This window comes from Oryctolagus cuniculus, chromosome 10 (genome assembly GCF_964237555.1).
Source record: "Oryctolagus cuniculus chromosome 10, mOryCun1.1, whole genome shotgun sequence".
Lineage (NCBI taxonomy): Eukaryota > Metazoa > Chordata > Mammalia > Lagomorpha > Leporidae > Oryctolagus > Oryctolagus cuniculus.
Genome location: NC_091441.1, coordinates 28,466,038 through 28,488,459, shown reverse-complemented (window position 1 = coordinate 28,488,459; position 22,422 = coordinate 28,466,038). Strand labels below are relative to the sequence as shown.

General features: G+C 47.1%; 1 protein-coding gene across 4 annotated transcripts in view; it reads right to left on the bottom strand.

Moving 5' to 3' along the window:
- Positions 1 to 21,772, bottom strand: part of DYM (dymeclin) — a 374,546-nt gene extending 352,774 nt beyond the window's left edge. For 3 of the 4 annotated variants that reach the window (XM_051851233.2, XM_002713527.5, XM_070050191.1), the window contains exon 1: positions 21,634 to 21,772. The gene's annotated coding sequence lies outside the window, so the exon portion shown is untranslated. Of the gene's footprint in view, positions 1 to 1,510; positions 1,577 to 21,633 lie in introns of those variants that run through there. The other variant, XM_070050190.1, reaches the window with a different exon arrangement.
- Positions 21,773 to 22,422: the final 650 nt, after the last annotated feature.

Sequence of the window (22,422 nt, the reverse complement as noted above, 5' to 3'; positions counted from 1 at the left end):
GGACACAACAATCCTCAAAATATAGCACTAACAATACAGTGTCAAGGGGCTGATGCCACGGCGCAGTAGGTTAATCCTCCACCTGTGGCGCCGGCATCCCATATGGGCGCCAGTTCTACACCCAGCTGCCCCTCTTCCCATCCAGCTCTCTGCTATGGCCTGGGAAAGCAGTGAAGGATGGCCCAAGTCCTTGGGCCCCTGCACCCACGTAGGAAGCTGGGAAGAAGTTCCTGGCTCCTGGCTTCGAATCAGCGCAGCTCTGGCCGTTGCAGCCATTTGAGGAGTGAACCAGCCAATGGAAGACCTCTCTCTCTGTCTCTTCCTCTGTCTGTAACTCTACCTCTCAAATAAATAAATAAATCTAAAAAAAAGATACAGCGTCAAAATACCTAGGGCAAAAACTGATAGAACTGCTAGCAGAAACAGATGAATGCACTAGTCAGAGACTTCAACATCCCCCTAGTAGTCACGGTCAGATCACAGTTAAACAGAAAGTCAGTAAGGACACGGTTGAAATCAACAGCACCATCAATCAACAGGCTATAACTGACACCTACAGAGGACTTCACTCAACAGCAGATTACACATTCTTCTCAAGCTCATGTGGCACATGCACCAGGATAGACTACAATCTGAGCAATAAAACACATCCTTGAAAATTTAAATAATGGAAACCATTCAGGGGGCCAGCGCTGTGGCATAGCCAGTAAAGCTGCCGCCTGCAGTGTCGGCATCCCATATGGGTGTCAGTTCAAGTCCCGGCTATTTCACTTCTGATCCAGCTCTCTGCTATGGTCTAGGAAAGCAGTGGAGGATGGCCCAAGTCCTTGGGCCCCTGCACCCGCGTGGGAGACCCAGAAGAAGCTCCTGGCTCCTGGCTTCACATCCGTGTAGCTTTGGCCATTGTGGCCATCTGGGGTGTGAACAAGGGGATGGAAGACCTCTCTCTCTCTGCCTCTCTGTAACTCTGTCTTTCAAATAAATAAATAAATCTTATAAAAAAATAAAATGAAAGTAAATTTTCTTTTAAAAGATTTACTTATTTATTTGAAGGCAGAGTTAGAGAGAGGCAGAGGGAGAGGAAAGGGAGGGAGGAAGAGAGAGAGAGAGAAAGTCTCCCATCCACTGGTTCACTCCCCAGATGGCCACAATAGCCAGAGCTGGGCCGATCTGAAGCCAGGAGCCAGGAGCCAGGAGCCTCTTCCGGGTCTCCTACATGGGTCCAGGGGCTCAAAGACTTGAGCCATCTTCTACTTCTTTCCCAGGCCATAGCAGAGAGCTGCATCAGAAGTGGAGCAGTCGGGACTCAAACTGGTACCCATGTGAGATGCCGGCACTGCAGGGAGCAACTTTTACCCACTACACCACAACACCAGTCCCAGTAAAATTTCTTAAAGAAAGAAAAAAGAAAGAAAGAAACCATTCAGTTCTTTGAGTGCTGGAAACCAATAAGCTAGTGCTAGAGAAACAAGCAGTTGGTCTTATGAGGATGCAAAATGTAGACACTCACAGAACAACCATCCTGGATTCTTCCCAAAGTCACTATCACAGAAAATACAGCATGTGCCTGAAGGAGTTGCTCTAAATTAAAGGAGACAAAAAGGAATAAACAACCAAATTCAAGTGTGAATCATGACCAAACCCAGATTTGGAAAAAGAAAGAACAAAAAAACAAATCTTACAATAAAAGACAATCTTCAGACAAATAAGGAAATCTAATATGGACTGAGTAGCAAAGATATTACAGATTTTTGTGGAATAATGTAGGGGGAAAATGCCTTCATTCATGACATGTACTTAAGAATTTAAGGGAAAAAAGTCTGTCTACAATTTACTCTCGAATGGTTCAGAAAAAAAGAGATAAAGAAAGCATGACAAAATTTGAACTGTTATAAAATCTAGATGGAGGAAATAGCACATGTTGAATATACGATTCCAACTTTTCATATATTTGAAACTTTCTATTTATAAAGTTTTTTAAATTAATAAAAAAGGTTTCATACTATAACGCCATTTATATAACTGAAGAAATGACAGGGCCAATGCTGTGGCGCAGCAGGTTAAAGTGCTGGCCCGCAGGCCAGCATCCCATATGACCTCTGGTTCGAGTTCTGGCTGCTCCACTTCCGATCCAGCTCTCTGCTATGGCCTGGGAAAGGTGATTGGGCCCCTGCACCTGCATGGGAGACCTGAAGGAGCTCCTGGCTCCTGGCTCCGGATCAGCTCTGGCTGTTGTGGTCATCTGGGGAGTCTACCAGTGGATGGAAGACCTCTCTCTCTGGCTCTACCTCTCTCTCTAACTCTTTCAAATAAATAAATCTGAAAAAGGAAGGAAGGAAGGAAGGAAGGAAGGAAGGAAGGAAGGAAGGAAGGAAGGAAGGAAGGAAGGAAGGAAGGAAGGAAGGAAGGAAGGAAGGGCGGGCGGGCAAAACAACAGTGATAGAGAACAGATGGGTAGTCACCAGAATTACAGACATAAGAGGAAAAATGTAAACACTGGAGAATTAGTCCATTATACTATACCAGTAGCAGCTACTGATAAGGTACTATAGTTATATTAACTTTAGAGGGAGCTGGGGGAAAGGTTGACAGAACCTCTTTGTGTTCTTTTGAACTTATGAACCTATTATTATTTAAAAATTTAAAAATTTCTAAAAATCAACTAAAAAATTCAAACTCAACAACCTACATGTCCCGGAAAGATGCCAACAAATCAGACTAACCGGCTCACTCTTTCATTTCTATATATTAAATTACTTCATCACCTTTATTATCACACAACAATTTTCACATCCTAGGTAGCTGGTGTCCTTGGACTGTTCTTTCACTTAGACTAGTTTCCCCACATAAATTCTTTCTCTCAAAACCCATTTCTTTCAAACCTGAACTGTCATCTTCAACAAAAGCAAAGTCAGCAATATTTCTGGGACCTCTGAGGATCTGTACTCGCTTCATTAACTCTGAGAGTACACAGGATTTCTGTCCTCCATCACCTACTAAAGGGCAGACTCTGCTACTGCCTTTTAAACCTTTCAAATTCTTTAATTTGCCCAGTTGTCCCTAGGACCCTTGATTATGCCTCAATGAGACTTTTTATTTAAACCCAAATATACAAAGAAAAAACACCTTGACACTTGTTTACAGTCTGCCACTTATCAAGGGACTCACGCTAATTAGCAGTTGGCATGGTGAGCCCAACATGAATGTAGTGGATGATAAATACCTCCAAGTGTGTAGATGTCTAGAGATGGTTACTTTACAGGCAAAAGCAACTTAAGTATGAGTCTTCCTGGCTCTAACACAGACTCAGTTTTTCTTCTCCATGCCTCATTGAAATGAACAAGATAAAAATGACACTGGGTCACGAGAAATGAGATTCAGAGCAATTTGTTCCCAATTAAGTAGACTAGTATTTTCGTTTGCTTCTGGTACCTTAAAAGCAATCAATTAGGGGCCAGTGCTGTTGGAGTGGTGGTTCAAGCCAGAGCTTGCAGCACCAGCATCCCATATGGGCACGGGTTCGTGTCCCAGTTGCCCTCTTCTGATCTAGCTTCCTACTAATGTACCTGGGAAAGCAGTGGAAGATGCCCTAAGTGCTTAAGCCCCTTTACCCACATGGGTGACCCTGAAGAAACTCCTGGCTTCTGACTTTGGACAGGCCCAGCTCTGGCCATTGCAGCCGTTTGAGGAGTGAACCAGAGGATGAAGATCTCTCTCTCTCTCTCTCTGTCCTCCTCTCTCTGTAACTCTGCCTTTGAAATAAATAAATAAACAAATAAATGTTTTCAGTAAAAAAGCAATCAATTAAAGCAATTTACTTTGGGAGTTTAATTAGGTACATTTGAATGTTGGATTTTCAAAAGAACAAAACTGAAGTTTGGAATCAACCTCCCACTCCTGACAAAGCAATAATGCAAAATGACCTTGTTATAACACTCAGGAATGAAATTTAAGTGAGATATATTTCTATGTTTTGAATCAGTAAAGTACACGGTCCAAAATACAAAGGGTGCAAAGGATACAGAATGAAGTCTTCCTCCTTCCCCCCTCCTGATTATCTAGTTTCTCAACTCAGAGAAAATATGAGCAATTCCTTGAGTGTGTGTTCCGCAGATATTCCATGTATATGCAAACTTATTTCCCTTCCCCTTTACAAAAACCACAAGCATATGATATATGGCTGTTTACATGCTACTCCCATGTATCAATATATACTGAAAATCATTACATATACATATGTAAAGCACTGCTTTCCTTTTTAAAAACTATATAACATTCCATTTATAATTTAATAAATCCGAGGCAGGCATTCGGTACAGCAGTGAAGTCACTGCTTCAGATGGCCACATCCCACATCAGAGTCTCTTGGTTCAAGTCCCAGCTCTGCTTCCAATCCAGCTTCCTGCTAGATGTGCACACTGGGAAAAGGTGATGGCTCAAGTGGTTGGGTCACTGCCACCCACATGGGAGACCTGGATTGAGTTCCAGCCTCCTGGCTTCAACCTGGTCCAGCCCCACCTATTATGGACATTGGGGAGTAAACCTCTAGATGGAGGATCAAAACAGAACTCTCCCTCTTCCCGACCCTACCACCCCTACCACCCACACCCCTATCTTTCTATCTTTCAAATAAAAGAAATCCCATGTTGATGGACACTTAGGTAATTTAATCATTTGCGGTTACAAATCATTCTCCAGTAAGAGATGTAAATATACATGAGCTATCATTTATATCTTTTTTTAAAATATTATTTATTATTTGAAAGGCAGAGGTACAGAGAGGCAGAGGAAGAGAGAGAGAGCTTCCACCCACTACTTCATTCCCCAAGTGACCACAACAGCCAGAGCTGGGCCAATCCGAAGCCAGGAGCTTCTTCCAGGTCTCCCATTCGGGTACAGGGGCCCAAGGACTTGGGCCATCTTCCACTGCTTTCCCAGGCCATAGCAGAGAGCTGGATTGGAAGTGGAGCAGCCGGGACTCGAACCAGCACCCATATGGGATGCCAGCACTGCAGGTGGCAGCTTTACCCACTATCCCACAGTGCCGGCCCCTATCACTTATATCTTATACTACTGTTTCATTAAGTAATACATGATATTTCACACAGGTTATGTGTACACGGGTTTGATAAATCCAGAGAAACAGGATGCATTTCTGACTTTGACAGACACAGCTTCACCGCCTTCTACAGGTGCTGCCCCAACCTGTGCTCCCACCAGCAGTGCCCATGCCTCACTCCACAGCCACCACTGTTTCACCAAACTGCTTGATCCCCACCAACTGACAAGTAAAATGAAGTTTGTCAACACAGTGCTTTTATTTCTTACTACAAATAAAGCTATTACTTGTTATTATCTATTTTCTGTTGATTTACAGGAAATAAACTTTATATGTGGAATGGCTGGACAAAGCACAAAGTATTAAATCAAAGGAAGTTCTCAGCCCGGGACTACTGTGAAATCTTCCTACAGCATCACTGTGGTGAAGCCTGCGAGCTCAGTAGGACAGAACAAGGAAAAGCAAGTCCCTGACAGCACAGAGTGCAGTGCCTCCTTCCCCTTTTTATCTCACCAAACCCTAGAAATAATGTAAAAGCTAGTTTTAAAATAGTGATTACAGAGCCTCACTCAAAAATTCACAGGGAACCAGAAGCTGTGAGGAATCCCCATGAAACACAGAACAGCCAGGGAGGGGCTAAAAGGGAAATGCACGTGGAGCAGGCACAAAAGCCTTCCAAGACACGTCACAAAGCACATGAACAGGGACCAACCTTGCATCCCATATGTGTGCTGCTCCACTTCCAATCCAGCTCCCTGCCAATGGCCTGGGAAAAGCAGAGGAAGATGGCCCAAGTGTTTGGGCCCCTGTACCCATGTGAGAGACCAAGAAGAAGCTCCAGGCTTTGGGCTTCGGATCAGCCAACTTCTGACCATTGCAGCCATTTGGAGAGTAAATAAGCAGATGGAAGACCTCTCTCCCTCTGCCTCTCTGTAACTCTACCTTTCAAATTAATAACTCTTTTATTAAAAAAATACTTAAATAAATAAAAAGAAAAAAGCAATGGAAATATAGGAGCATTTTGGGGCTGGCAGTGTGGTGCAGCAGGTTAACACCCTGGTCTGCAGCGCTGGCATCCTATATGGGCGCCAGTTCAAGACCCTGATGTTCCAAACCCTAGACTTTTTTTCTGACTTTGATAGACACTGCCACCACTGTTTAACCAAACTGCTTGATCCCCACCAACTGACTTCCGATCCAGTCTCTGCTATGGCCTGGGAAAGCAGTAGAAGACGGCCCAAATCCTTGGGCCCCTGCACCCATGTGGGAAACCCGGAAGAAGTTCCTGGCTCCTGGCTTTGGATCAGTGCAGCTCCAGCCGATGCAGCCAACTGGGGAGTGAATCATCAGCTGGAAGACCTCTCTCTCTCTCTGCCTCTCCTCTCTGTGTAACTCTGACTTCCAAATAACTAAATAAATCTTTAAAATATATATATATATATATATATATGAGCATTTTAGGTAGAGCAAACAGTATGTGCAAGGGCACTTTCACTGAACTGTTTTATTTATAGTGTAAGTACCAGAAACTAAGCCAAGAGCTTTACAATTTCTGACTCATTTAGTGTGCATAACTGTTAAGGTGGGTACTATTATCTCAGTCTACAGGTGGGAAACCTAAGAGACTGAAGGCTTAACTAATTTGAACAGGGTCATGTAGATAATAAGTGGCAAGGCCAGGATTTGAACCCACGCAGACTAATTCCAGAGTCCCTGGTCTTAAATGCTTTACTACACTGTGTCTCCAGTGACATCCAGCGCTAGGAGTTCTTCTATGACATCCATAGCTCTATAAATCATTTCATTCCCATCTCTTCCTCCAAGCCAGGTCCAACTTCAACAATCACACACAATTTAGTGCAACAGCATCCTGATTTCTTTGCTTCCAATCCTCTCAACTTTGATTCAATTTTCACACTCCTCTGATGAATTAATCCCACCAGGAAATTCAGTCCAGCACATAATTAAGACCAAAGGTTCCAGTGTGCACCAGATGCTCCCAGGTCTGTCTAGAGTCCATCTGCATCTCCACTGCTCTGCTTATAAAATCCCATTGCATAGTGGGGAAAAACAACAGTACCTACTACTCACAAGATGGTCTAAGATGAAGCAGACACTGCCTGGGAGGCACCAAGTAAAGACCCGTGCACAGAATAGCTTAGCCAAAAGAACGGTCAAAGAGAAATTGTTTTTTTCCCCTGGGTGGCAAAGAAATAAAGAGGTAGACAGAGAGACCTCCCATCTCCTGGTCCGCTGCCCAAATACCAGCAATGGCCAGGGCTGGGCAAGCCAAAGCCAGGAACTGGAAACTCATTCCAGGTCTCCCCTGTGGATGGCAGGAACCCAGTTATGCCATCACTGTTGCCTCCCACCGTCTGCATCAGCAGGAAGCTGGAGTCGGGAATCAAACCCAGGCAGTATGATGTAGAATACTAGCATCCTAACTGCTAGGCTAAAACTTGCTCTTCTAATTATCTGCAATAATAGTAAAATTATCACTTCATCATTTCACTCACCAGCTGAAACACATTCAATGATTCTTCACTCCTTGAAAAAGCAATACTGGCATTCAAGGCCCTGCACAGTCTGAAAGCTCCCTTTCCAACTATCCTCTAAACCCACGGTTCTCAAACTTAAATGCATATTTACAAATAAATAAATAAATAAAAGAGTATGTAGCTTAAAATACAAACTCTTGGAGCCAAAGACTCAAAATGTAAGCAGAGAGCCCAGGCATCTGTATTTTTACAAAAGCATTCCAGTGATTTTGATACAAGCGGTCCATGAACCTCAGCTTGCAAATAAACCCCTAACAGAGCCAGGACACACTGTCTTCTCACCTCTTGCACCTTACTCCACGTCTGTGACCTTCAACACCCCACTGTCCCCATGGCTGGAGCCCCACCACTGCTCCATACGGGGCTCCCCTTCCTTCCTCTGTAATCCTAGAGCACGCTTTAACTTCACTACTCATTCGGAATGTAACTTCCCTTTTAACATGTCTTGTTTTGCTGTCTGACTCATATTTAACTTTTCAGATCAGTGATTCCCAGACAGCAATTTTCCATTATAGCCCAAAAAAAGTTCAAATCAAACATTTGTACTTAATTTGTGAAATAGTGTATATATAGAGTCTATGTGTACTGATTCACTCTCTCCTCATGTAATATTCCTTAAATGGAAAGTAAACAGTGAGGCCGGCGCCGCGGCTCACTAGGCTAATCCTCCGCCTTGCGGCGCCAGCACACCGGGTTCTAGTCCCGGTCAGGGCGCCAGATTCTGTCCCGGTTGCCCCTCTTCCAGGCCAGCTCTCTGTTGTGGCCCGGGAGTGCAGTGGAGGATGGCCCAAGTCCTTGGGCCCTGCACCCCATGGGAGACCAGGAGAAGCACCTGGCTCCTGCCATCGGATCAGCGCGGTGCGCCGGCCGCAGCGCGCGGGCCGCGGCGGCCATTGGAGGGTGAACCAACGGCAAAGGAAGGCCTTTCTCTCTGTCTCTCTCTCTCTCTCTCTCACTGTCCACTCTGCCTGTCAAAAAAAAAAAAAAAAAAAGTAAACAGTGGATCTAAAAATCTACGATCACCAAATTCTGTCCTAATACCCACAAAATACGTAAATGATGCCCTCATATACTCTACTCCATCTGAAGTTATATTCCAAAATCACCTGCTTCCTGAAAAAGCACAAGGTGCATACGTGCCACATTTACACTCAGGAGACTTTAAAGAGGAATCTCTGAAACAAGAGACCAGAGAATGATGTTAAATGCGTTAAATGCCACGGTGCCCTGAGCCCATCAAGCAACGGAACATTCTCTGACACGCTGCCATGTTCCAAGTGCTAGATTAAGTGCATTCCACACCAGTGAAGTGAGAACAATGAACACAAAGATACAAACCCACAAAGAGATTAGGGGAGGTGTGGAAGATGGGAAGCGGACAGAGTGTAGCTCAACCTGCAGGGCTGAGAAGCCCACGCTGAGTAAAAGCCAAAGAGGACACAAAGGAGAAGGAACCCAGGGAACCCTGGGAAGGCTACCAAGCTAGAGACAGGGAGCGGTGAGAATGAGGGCAGGGCATGGGCTAAAGGCTATGGGCCTCCCTCCAGGAGGAGACCTCACGCACGCTCTCCGGAGAAAGCTCACTACAAAGAAATCTGGAGTGCAACACCAGGGTTGGGAAGGGAAATACAGTGGATGACGACGACAAGAGGATGAAGACAAAGTTGGCAGGTGGTGTCCCAGCCTCCCAGGCAGGGGATTGGGAGTTCTTCAAGAGAGACTGAATGGCAACCATAGGAAAACACATGCTCCTTTAGGACTCTCCCACCCCACCACTTAGAAAGTCTCCTGCCACCTTCTAGAAACGCCCAACACAATCCATGTACACAAAGAGCTTCCCTTCCATTCGGGCGATGTCTCGATCTTACACAAGGATGGACAAAATGATTAGACTTGTGGGGAAAGTCTCCAACACAAAATACAGAAACCAAAACAAAGGACTCAGAAAACAGGTGATTCTAGGAATAAACTAAAAGCTAACATATATAATATTCTCAGAGAGGAAATAATAAAAGTGAAAATAATATTGGTGAACATTCATGTCACCATTACATACTGACTCATTCAATCTTCACTACAACCTAGGAGATGGTACTTCTATCATTCTCATCACCTACATCATAGATTGGTGGCATATTAAAACCCAAGGGTCAAATCTAGCCTGCTACCTAAAGAATAAATTTTACATTTTGTAGTGATTGGAGAAAAAGCAAATGAATATTTTGTGACATGTGGGAATTATACGAAATTAGGACTTCAGTGTCCATAAATAAAACCTTGTGAGAACACATCCACGCTCATTGGTTTACACACCGTCCACAGCTGCCAGCCTGACAACAGTGGAACTGAGTAGTTGCTGAAGAGACCACATGTGCTGTCCTCGCCCTTCCCACTGCCACTCAGCGCACTCCAGATCTCAGCCCACAGCATTGCAAGTGTCACACGTATCACCGGATACCTGCCTCATCAAAACGAGGAGAGAAGCGGACTCCAGGTTGGCTTTGAGGTGCAGCCAGTTAAGCTGCCCCTTGCGATGCAAACATTCCATATCAGAGTGCGGTTCCAGGACCGGATTTTCCTCTTCTGATCCAGCTTCCTGCTAATGAACATGGGAAGGCAGTGGAAGATGGCCCAGCTACCTGGCCCCTACCACTCCTGTGGGACACCAGGAAGGAGTTCTTGGCTCACGGCCTTGCCTGGCCCAGACCTGGCTGTTGCAGTCACCTGGGGAATGAAATCAGCAGATGGAAAATCGCTCTCTCTGTCTGTCTCTCTCTCCTTTATGTTTGACCGTCTTTCCCTGTAACTCTGCCTTTCAAGTAAATAAATCTTTTTAAAAGAAAATCCATTGAACTGTAGAATGAAGAGGTTCCATCACATCCACAATTGGAAGTGATTAGTCTGAGGTATAATCATTTCTGAAAAGTTAAATTTCAAGAAAAGAATCTAACAGGATTCTGTAAATGCTTTCCAAACAATGAGTATACTCCATTAAAACTGCAAATTCATGGACTGAGATCAGTATCTTGCAGTACCTATCAGTGTAAGAACTTATTTTCTAAGATGAAATTTCATAAAAATCTCATTATAAATCAGCATTAATAGATGAACATTTATAATCAATTCTGATGGCAAGGAACACTGACTGGGAACCCCAATTAAGCAAAATATCATCCCCTTCTCTCCCAAATAAAAATTTAATTGTTCTCATTAACAAAACTATTGCAAAAAAAATTGCTCTTAGTCATTATGGGTATTATACTTTAAATTTCATCAATAACAAATTTATAAATTTTTTTCTCTTCATACGTAAGTACCTACTTAATTCTCTTCATCTTGCTCCTTGGATCATAAAATCTAAAATATTTATGACCCTGGGGCTGGTTCAAGAGCTGGCTGCTCCTCTTCCAAATCAGCTCTCTGCTACGGCCTGGGAAAGCAGAAGATGGCCCAGGTCCTTGAGCCCCTGCACCAACGTGTGCGACCTGGAAGAAGCTCCTGGCTCCCCGCTTCAGCTGGGTACAGCTCCAACCGTTGAGGCCATTTGGGAAGTGAAAAAGTGAATGAAAGACTTCTCTCCCTGCCTCTGCCTCTCTGTAACTCTGCCTTCAAATAAATAAATAAATAAATCTTTAAAAAAATACTTGGGCTTAAAATATTTATGACTCAGTCCACTTAACAAAATGTCTGCCAACTCTAGCCTACAAGAATAAACTGAAGTAAAGTTTAAATAATTTGTCCAAGATTATACAGCTAGAAACCATACTTTTTTTTTTTTTTGAGATTTATTTATTTACTTATTTGAAAGGCAGAGTTGCAGAGACAGAAAAGGAGAGACAGAGAGAGAGATCTTCTGCCCCAATGATTCACTCTGCAAATGGTGGCATGGCCGAAAGCAGACCAGACAGAAGCCAGGATCCACGATTCTTCTGTGTCTCCCACGTGGGTGCAGGGGCCCAAGCACTTAGGCCATCTTCCACTGCTGTCCCAGTCACATCAGCAGGAAGCTGGATCAGAAATGGAGCCGCCAGGACTCAAACCAGCGACCATATGGGATGCCAGCAATGCAGGCCTGCAGGCCATGGCTTAACCTACTATGCCACAGCACCGGCCCTGAATCCATACTCTTTTTTTCTCTTTTTAAGGTTTTATGTATTCATTTGACAGGCAGAGTTACAGACAGAGAGAGGGAGAGACAGAGAGAAAAAGGTCTTCCATATGCTGGTTCACTTCCCAAGTAGCTGCAGTGGTCAGAGCTAGGCTGATCCGAAGCCAGGAGCCAGGGGCTTTCTCCAGGTCCACCATCTTGGTACAGGGAGCAAAGCACTGGGCCATCCTCTACTGCCTTCTGAGGCCACTGCAGAGAGCTGGATTGGAAGAGCAGCCAGGAAATGAGCCAGCACCCATATGGGATGCCACAAGCGCCAGCCTTGAAACCATACTCTTTTTACGTACTGCATTATAGTGCTTCATAGAACAGGAACATGGTGTCATTAAAAAGAAGATAAAGAACAAGAAAAGATATTTGAGATTAAAAATAGGTAGAAAAAAATTCAACAGAAAAAAGTCAAAAAATAAAGAACAATATGACAAATAAATGGAAAACAAGAGGTGAAAATTTAGAAAATTAAAAGACCCAAGTTAGATGTTCTTCACATAGTAGTAATAGGAGTTCCAAAAAGAGAGCAAAAACAAAATAGAGAGGTGTTATACTGCCAAGTCAGAAACCCTGAATGAGGGCGGCCATATTGGTGCAGTGGGTTAGGCACTGGTTGGGACGCTCACATTCCATATGGGAGCACAGGTTCCAGTCTTCACTGTTCTACTTCCAATACAGCTTCCCACTAACGCACTTGGAAAGCAGTACATAACGCTTATACACTTTGAGTTCCTGCAGCTTCAGCCTAGCTCAACCCTGATGGCTGTCGCCATTGGAGAATGAACCAGCAGATAGAACAAACAGAAGATAGATATCTCTGTGTGTGTACATGTCACTCTGCCTTTCAAGAAAATAAATAAATATTTTTTTCAAAAAGACACTAGGAAGGGTCTGAGATTTTTGCTTCATTTTCAAAGCTGATAAAAACACAAGGCCCCTAGAACAGGGACCAAAAACAATTCACTACTCACTGTAGATAGCAGGAAGCCAGAGTAATACCTTGCACCAGTTTCCTGGGCTACAATTCCCATAGGAGTTTCAAAGTACACATTCAGTTAAAAAAAAAAAATGTAGTATGTTCATGGAAATCTAAGCAGTTGGCAAAGTGAACAGGGTAAACTACCCATCAGCAGTGATCAGCATTTGCACAGTTCTAATGTAAACGCTGAACACTGAACCACATCTGTACTGGAAGGACTGGAAGAAGGAAAGGAGGAAGAAGAGCACCTCGTTAACCATGAATAACAATAAGTCAACAACGGGGTAGACGTTTGTCCAACATGGGGCATCCCCATACCACACTGGAGTGCCTGGGTTTGAGTCCCAGCGCCCCTTCTGATTCCAGCTGTCTGCTGGTGTGCATCCTGGGAGCCACAGGTGACGCCTCAAGTATTTGGGTCCCTGCCACATATACGGGAGACCCAAAAGGAGATCAGGGCTCCTGGGTACAGCCTGGCCCAGCCTTTGCTTGCTGTGAACATTTGGGGAGTGAAACAGGAGATGGGAGATCTTTATCTGTTTGTCTCTGTCTCTCCCTATCTCTCTTTGCCTCTATATTTCAAATGAATAAACAAAATATTTTTTATAAGAAGCCAGTAGGTATTACATGAAGCTGATCAATTACAGAATAGCTGTTTAGACACGTTAGAAGCACAGTTGTATGGCCGGCGCCGCGGCTCACTAGGCCAATTCTCCACCTGTGGCGCCGGCACACCAGCTCTAGTCCCAGTTGGGGCGCCGGATTCTGTCCCAGTTGCCCCTCTTCCAGGCCAGCTCTCTGCTGTGGCCAGGGAGTGCAGTGGAGGATGGCCCAGGTGCTTGGGCCCTGCACCCCATGGGAGACCAGGAGAGGCACCTGGCTCCTGGCTTCGGATCAGCGCGGTGCACCGGCCGCAGCAGCCATTGGGGGGGTGAACCAACGGTAAAAGGAAGACCTTTCTCTCTGTCTCTCTCTCTCACTGTCCACTCTGCCTGTCAAAAAAAAAAAAAAAAAAAAAAACACACACACAGCTGTAAGAAGCAGAAAAGGAAGGTTGACAGCTTTTGAAAGTCGGTTACCCCTGGGGAGCAGACTAACCACCAGGAATAGGTAAAGCAGGATACTGCTTATTTGTTATAATCTTTATTACTGATCTTTGCTAACAATACTCAAGTATTACTTTAAGTGGAAAAATAATACTTAAAAAATTGGAGAGAAAGAGCTTGACGATTCTACATACTGACTCACACATAACTCAATGCGCGAATGCCGAAGAGCAGAGCAGGGTAGAAAACCCAAGCTGCACACACGTGCCCAGCAAGGCAACTCTTCAAGACCCGAAGGGAGAGAAGGACTGGCCTGGCTGGATGTGGGAGTTCAGAAGCTTCCAAGGCAAAGAGAGTAGCATGTGTGAAGGCCTATGGTTAAGAAAAATCATGCAGGGCCCATTCAAGGGACTGAAAGAGGTCGACCGTGGCTGGAGCAGGCAGGGAGTCAGAACAGAAGCTAACAGGCTGGAATGTAAGCAGACACTTGATGCTCGGAGAACACTTACTAAAGGGCACATCTTCTTCTTACTCCACACATTGGAACCACAGTCATAGACACCCCAATACTTCCAGACCACTGAACTCTAGCCCTACACACGGATGACCCAAAAATACCTATACCCACTCCAGACCTGCCTTGAGGACCAGACTCATCTTCCTGACTGTCTACTATCCATCACCATCAGGTACCCCAGCGGCACCTAACACTCAACCTGCCCAATAATGAACTTTACATACTTCCATCCCCTGTTCACCATCAATTCCTATCTTTTCATGCCACCCATTCAGATATCCAAGGCCAGAAACCTGAGAAAAGAGAAGGAAACGCAACCAGTACAGACAGCATATGCACCGGTAGGGATACCAGGCGGCATTTTCATTTAATTCTCTAACAAACCTATAGAGTAAATATTAGTCCCTTTTTACAGATCAGAAAACTGAAGCTCAAAAAAGCTGAGCAACATGCCAAAGCAAATAAAGGGCAAAACTAGGATTCAAACCTAGATTTTTTTAAAAGATTTATTTATTTGAAAGAGTTACATAGAGAGGTAGAGCCAGAGAGAGAGAGATGTCTTCCACCCACTGGTTCCCTCCCCAAATGGCCACAATGGCGAAAGCTGAGCTAATTCAAAGCCAGAAGCCAGGAGTTTCTCCAGGTCTCCCACATGGGTGCAGGGGTCCAAGCACTTGGGCCATTTTCTACTGCTTTCCCAGGCCATAGCAGAGAGCTGGATTGGAAGTGGAGCAGCCGGGACTTGAACCAGCACCCATATGGGATGCTGGCACTGCAGGCCAGGGCTATAACCCACTGCACCATGGCGCCAGCCTCCAAACCTAGATTTTTACAAAGTGTATATGTTGGCCTGGAGTCCACAGCCAAAGAGATCATGACATAGAGCAGAACAGGCCAGCTGCCTACCCAGTCTCAGTCTGCCTTCCCTCTTAGCAATTGAGCTCTTTGTTTTGACGGACCACTTTCCTGTCCAGCCAAACACACTTAAGTCTCCTTATGAGTGCAGCCATGTCTTTGTGCCTCCCTCTGCCTGCTGCTTGGAACTCCAGAACCCAAAAATCAAGCGTGACACCCTAGAGATGTCAGAGTTAGAAACTACAACAGAGGCTGGCTCTCTGCTGACAGCCATGCTGCGATGTCCACCTTGAATTGTCTTCCTCTGGACTTCTGGTACCAGAGAAACAACCATTAACAAGTGGATGCTGTTCTCTTCAGGGCTGTGACTCCCGGGCAAGCCTCACCCTAAGGCACACAGGAGGTTTGAACACACTCCACAAGAAAGGCGGGCCATCACACAGGGTGTGCTGAAGATCTGTCAAGACTCAGGGACTGACTCGTCCTAAACCAGAAATTTATTTTCACTCACATGACATGCAAAAGGTTTTCTGGTTTTTTGTAATTTATTTGAAAGGCCAAGTGACAGAAACAGATATCTCCCATCTGCTGGTTCACTCCCCAAAGCTCACAAGAGCTAGGGTTGGGCCAGACCATAGCCAGGAGCCTTGAACTCAATCTGGGTGTACCACGTGGATGACGGGGACCCAAGAACTTGAGCCATGGCCTGCAGCCTCCAGGGTGCACGAGAAGGATGCTGGATCAGGAACCCAGACACTATCGGAGGATGGAGGCATCCCGAGCAGCATCTTAACGGAGGGGCACGTGCCCGCCCCAGGAGCAGATAGTGAGCAATACCCATCACTCTTCCTGTGAGTGGCACACGAGACATACCACCACCACCACCAGACAGCCAGAACCTGCTCACCTCGGGACAGCCAAGACTTCCACAGCTGGTAGGAAAGTGGCACTCTCCAGGGAACAGGTTAGCAAAGCAGCCTACTCTGCTCTTCTCTCTGTCCCGGGAAAGGGAGCGGAGCAGAGACGGGAAGCAGTGACCATCTTATCGCTGTCTTTACAGGCCACAGAACCCAGTCACACCCAGCTGAGTCACAGGGAGAGAGAAGGGGCTGCAAGCCCAAACCTCACAGCAGCGCATTTTGCCTGCAAACTTTCTCTCACATTTAATTAAGAGGCTTCCCTTGATGATGAATTGGAGGTGCCCTTATCTCCCACCAGGACACAGTCCCTGCCCTCCCACCCTGGGCATAGGAACCATTATTGCCCCAGCATGTCCTGGGTCTTTAGGGGTCAGTTAAGATACACACACACACTCTGATTACACAACACAACATTTATAAAACATGAACATGGGGGTCAGCGTTGTGGCACTGAAAGTTAAGTCACCTGTGATGCTGGCATCCACATCCCAGCATCAGGTCAAGTCCCGGCTGCACCACTTCCGACCCAGCTCCCTGCTAATGCACCTGGGAAAGCAGCAGAAGATGGCTCATGTACTTGGGCCCCTGCACCCACGTGGGAGACCCGGAAGAAGCTCCTGGCTCCCAGCTGCAGATCAGCCCAGCTCCAGCCTTTACGGCCATTGGGGAAGTGAGCCAGCAGATAGAAGATCTCTTTCTCTGTCTCTCCCTCCCTCTAACTCTGCCTTTAAATAAATAAATAAATCTTAAAAAAAAAAAAAATGAAAGAAACCAAAAAAAAAAAAAGTACAAGGTGTGTTGCACTGCTTTTACACTTAATCACTTTTGAAAGTCTCATGATCAAGGTGTCACGGGTATTTCCCATGTATTTGTTCACAATCACAAGAAGGAAAAATGCAACAGTCCTCTCCAGCTCTAACCATTCCCAGCATCTACAATCCTATGCGAAAGAGTGCATGCACGCTCACGCTCATTGTTTTTGGAGCAGCAAAGGAAATCACCCACTTTTTTTTTTTTTTTTTTTTTTTTTTTTGACAGAGAGAGACAGAGAGAAAGGTCTTCCTTCCGTTGGTTCACCCCACAAATGGCCACTACGGCCGGAGCTATGCCGATCCGAAGCCAGGAGCCAGGTGCTTCCTCCTGGTCTCCCATGCAGATGCAGGGGCCCAAGCACTTGGGCCATCCTCCACTGCCCTCCCAGGCCACAGCAGAGAGCTGGACTGGAAGAGAAGCAACTAGGACTAGAACCCAATGTCCATATGGGATGCTGGCACCGCAGGCGGAGGATTAACCAAGTGAGCCATGGTGCCGGCCCGAAATCACCCACTTTCTTAAGCCTCAGCAAGATATGCCAAAACACACTCCAGTAGGCATAATAATAGCCCCCAAGGATGCTCACATCCTAATCCGTGGAACCTGTGACTTCCGTACCTGCAAAAGAGACTGCAGGTTTGATTAAAGGCAGGCCTTGAGATGGGAAGATTGTGCTGAATTACCCAGGGGGCCTGATTTCCCCCTGTGGGTCCCCAGAGCACTGGGACCTTTCCCTACAATCAGCAGCAACCACAGAACCAACAGAGAGATGCAACACTGGTGGCTCTGATGACAGGCGAAGGGCAGCAAGCCAAGGGAAGCAGTAGCCTCAAGAAGCAGAAGAGCAGTCAGCGCTGTGGCACAGAGGGTAAAGCCACCACCTGCAGGGCCGCATCCCATATGGGCACCGATGTGAGACCCAGCTGCTCCACTTCTGATCCAGCTCTCTGCTATGGCCTGGGAAAGCAGCAGAAAATGACCCAAGTCCTTGGGCCCCCTCACCCACGTGGGAGACCTGGAAGAAGCTCTTGGCTTCAGATTGGCCCAGCTCTGGCCATTGTGGCCATTTGAAGAACGAACCAGAAGATGGAAGACTCTCTCTCTCTCTCTCTACCTCTGCCTCTCTCTAACTCTGCCTTGAAAGCTGGAAGAGGTAAGGAAATGGATTCTCCCCTAGAAATCTCCAGAAAGGAGCACAGCCTAGCTGACACAAGAGGTAATGCCAGCAAGATCCATTTCAGACTTGTAATCTACTGAACTATAGAGCAAGAATTGGTGGTTTTAAGCCATAAAATGTTTGTAATTTGCTAGGGCAGTCACAGAACACTGAGACACACAGCAAAAGACTTCTAGTAACACGTGATATTCTCTAGAGGAGAAAAACACAGCCCAGTTGCCCAAATCTTGAGAGTACTATAGGAGCTATCTGAGCATGTCGCAGTATGTTTCACTGCTTTTTCTCTCCTGCCCCGACGAAGCCCCCTTCTGGAAGAAGCCAGCCAAAGCAGGTACAGGCGCCTGGCTGGATCCCAGGAGCAACTCCTAATGTTCTATAAGCACGATAGGATAACTAAGGTTGTCAAGAATTAATTATTTCCAAATAGCTGGTACAGAGGATTCTGTACATTCCCAACCCAAAGAAAGGACAAATGTCTGCAGTGATATGCCAGTTACCCTGGTCTAATTGCTACACTTCATATCCACATGTTGAAACATCAGACTGTACCCATATGTATGAACAGTTCCTATGTGTCATTTAAAATTTTAAGAAAAATTAAAGCTAGCTGAAGTGCCATATCAACTCAAAATATGGAAGTCAGCAAAGCAGAATCTATTGGAAAAATCAAGAAACAACTGCTATTTCTTCAGAGTCCAACATAAAAATGTTTGCACTGCTTACTCCCCTTGTAGCAAATGAAACCACATTTTAAAAAAACGAGTCCTCCCGGAGGCAGGTGTTTTGGTGCTGGAGTTGCTCACTCTGCTTCTGACCCAGCTTCCCACTCACAGTGCACATCCTGGGAGGCAGCGAGTGATGGCTCAAGTGCCTGGATCTCTGCCACCCTGTGGGAGACCCAGATGGAGCTCCTGCTCCTGGATTCCCTGGCCCAGCCTTGGCTGCTGCAGGCAACTGGGCAGTGGACCAGCAGATGGAAGATCGATCTCTCTCTCTCCCTCCCTCCTTTCCTCCCTCTCCCTGTCACTTTCAAATAAATCTTTAAAAAAAATTAAATAAGTCTACATATTGATGATATTAAGAACTTACAGGGCCAGCACTGTGGCCTCCGGTGCCAGCATCCCATATGGGTGCCAGTTTGAGTCCCGGCTGCTCCACTTCTGATCCAGCTCTCTGTATGGCCTGGGAAAGCAGTGGAAGATGACCCAAGGCCTTGGGCCCCTGCACCCACATGGGAGATCCAGAAGAAACTCCTGTCTCCTTCCTTCGGATTGGCACAGCTCCAGCCTTTGTGGCCATTGGCGGAATCAACCAGCGGATGGAAGACCTCTCTTTCTCTCTCTGCCTCTGCTTCTCTGTAACTCTGCCTTTCAAATAAATAAGTCTTTTTTTCTAAGATTTAATTATTTGAGAGGTAGAGACACAGATAGTGAGAGGGAGAGATAGAAAGGTCTTCTATCCACTGGTTCACTCCCTAGATGGCCGCAACGGCCAGGACTGCACCGATCCAACGCCAGGAGCCAGGAGATTCTTCCAGGTCTCCCACGTGAGTGCAGGGGCCCAAGCGCTTGGGCCATCTGCTGCTGCTTTCCCAGGCCACAGCAGAGTGCTGGATCAGAAGAGGAGCAGCCAGGACTAGGACCAGTGCCCATATGAGATGCCGCTGCCATAGGCTGAGGATTAACCTACTGCACCACAGCACGGCCCCTAAAATAAATCTTTAAAAAAAAAAAAAAAAACTTACTATCAATTTTTAGAACAACAGTATTGTGGGCATATTATAAAGAGTGACTTCCCTTTCTGTCTCTCTCTCTCACTGTCCACTCTGCCTGTCAAAAAAAAAAAAAAAAAAAAAAAAAAAAAAAAAAAAAAAAAAAAAACAACGAGTGACTTGCAGCCGACACTGTGGCATAGCAAGTTAAGCTGCCACCTCATATAGGCTCCAGTTCCAGTCCTGGCTGCTTCACTGTCAATCCAGCTCCCTGCTAATGGGTCTGGGAAAGCAGCGGAAGATGGCCCAAGTGCTTGGGCCTCTGCCATCCACATGGGAGACCCAGATGAAGCTCCTGGCTTCGGCCATACTCACTCCTGGAGGTTGTTGCCACTTGGGGAATGAATCAGTAGATAGAAGCTGTTTCTCCCTCTCTCTAACTCTACCTTTCAAATAAATAAATAATTCTTTAAGAAACCAACTCAATATCCTGCAGGTATATGATGAACTATTTAAAAATGAAACAATATGATTATGATCTGCTTTAAGATTATTGGGGATGGGAATGAGGAATAATACAGGATGAAACTAAACTGGCAGAGTTAATAACTGCTGAAGCTGGCTAGGGGGTGTACATGGCAGCATATTATATTATTTCACCGCTTGAACTTTATCCCATAAGTAAAAGGTACAAAATCCAAAAAAGTCCCGACCTGTTATAACAATACACAGAGACTTCCTATTACATGGCAAAACACAGACTTCTTAACAGCTGAATCCCCTTGCTGTTAACATGACCCAATCTCAATTCTCTGCTACTTAAAAGTTTCATCAATCATCCCTCCTTCACCTCAGCTCAGTTGGCCCTCATTCAAGTCACCTAACCTCTAAAAGACCAGTTTCTGCGTCTGCAGACAGGACTACGCATGCTTTGCCCAGTCTACCTCCGATTTGCCCAGATAACGAACCAAAATAAAAACTGCAGAGCGGGATAATCGTTCTAGAAGTCCATATATTCACACATTGCCTTCTCGCGGCAAACTCGCTCCTGTGCTTATCGATTCTCTTCCTTGGCACTGCACCGACCCCGTTCCTCGCTGGAGCCCGCACCTCATTAGCCGCAGCACCTGGATCGCTCAGGCGAGGCCGCCCCCCAGCACCTGCCTTCTACACACCCCTCTCTCCAGTCTGCCTCTCTCGTCTGTCACCTCTGGGTACCCCTGTTGCAGCGGTTAACACCTCCGTCCTCCCGAGACCCCATGACTGCCCCCAGCCCCCTCCTACACCCGCCCTTTCAGCGCGGCCCCGATTGCCCGGGCAGGTCCACCGAGGCACACGAAGGCTGGCGGTCGCCAGGGGTGAGGGAGGGGAATGCGGAGTGCCTGCTAACGGGTACGGACTCCTACGGAGAGGGATCAGAGCGGCCGCTGCACGGCCGAGCGGGTCTACCTTGACTGCACTTGGAGAGGAGGGGTTGGACACTCTGTAAATTACGTCTCAGTAAAAGCTTGCACGTCAAGACCAAAAACCAAGCCAGCACAGTTGCTGCTCACCCTGCCCATCACACGCCCATTGGCCACATGCACGACGCCCCGTCTCCGGAAGCCTCGCCCTGATCTCCCGGACCCCCACCGCCCGCCCGGACTCCCTGCCCCTCTCCGGACGCACACAGCCCTCAGGGCCCGCTGCAGGGCGGCGAAGGGACTCGGAGCCTCGGGGCGGTCCAGTCCCGGCCTGGCGGGCGGCCGCCCCGCACCTCCCGCCGCCGGGCGGCCCCACCCGCTCCGGCAAGGGGCTCGCTGGCAGGGCGGCGCCGCCGGGGGCCGCGCCACAGCCCACCTGTCTCAGCCCGCTGGGAGCTCGGCTTCCAGCCGCCCGGACACGCAGGCAGGAGGCACCGGGGCTCAGGAGGAGCGCGATCACCGCCGCAGCGCGGGTGGCGCACGCCGGCTCAGGCCTCCATGTTTCCACGTCTCTGTGGCTGCGGATCCGGCTCCGGCTCCGGCTGCGGCTGCGGCTCGGCTCCCGCTGGGCTCCAGCCCGGGACGCGTCGGAACAGAGGCGAGGAGGCGGGGACAGAAGAGGGAAGCGGCGGCGGACGCGCGGAGGGACCGAACGGCCGGGCGCGAGCCAGCGAGAGGTCACGTGGCGCGCGGCGAGGGGGCTTGTGGGAAATGCAGTCCCGCGGGCGTTGCGCTCTGCCCACAGGGCGCGCGTCTCCCGGGCAACCGCAAAGCCGTGAGGCAGAATCCAGAAACCCGGAGCCCTCACCTCTTAGGTGCCGTCTACACCGCCTGTTCCGGAGCTTGCACTGTGTTAGCGCCGCTTTCACAGTCAAGTAACTCCCCGTGGCGCTCTGAAGAGTTGGGAAGCAGAAAATGGTGTTTCAGCTGTCAGAAAGGACAGGTCCCACAGGAAAGAGCAGCGATGTGGAGTAGTGCGAGACGTGGGATTTGACGTCTAAAGCCAGGATGTTGAAGTCTAAAGTGTTTTAAAACACTGAAAAGCGAAAGATGTATTCCAGGTGTCCGGTGTGGGTGGCAGGAACCCAAGTACCTGAACCACCACAGCAGCCTCCCAGGGTGCACATCAGCAGGAAGAAGCTTTGATTTACTGAGAGAGAGAGAA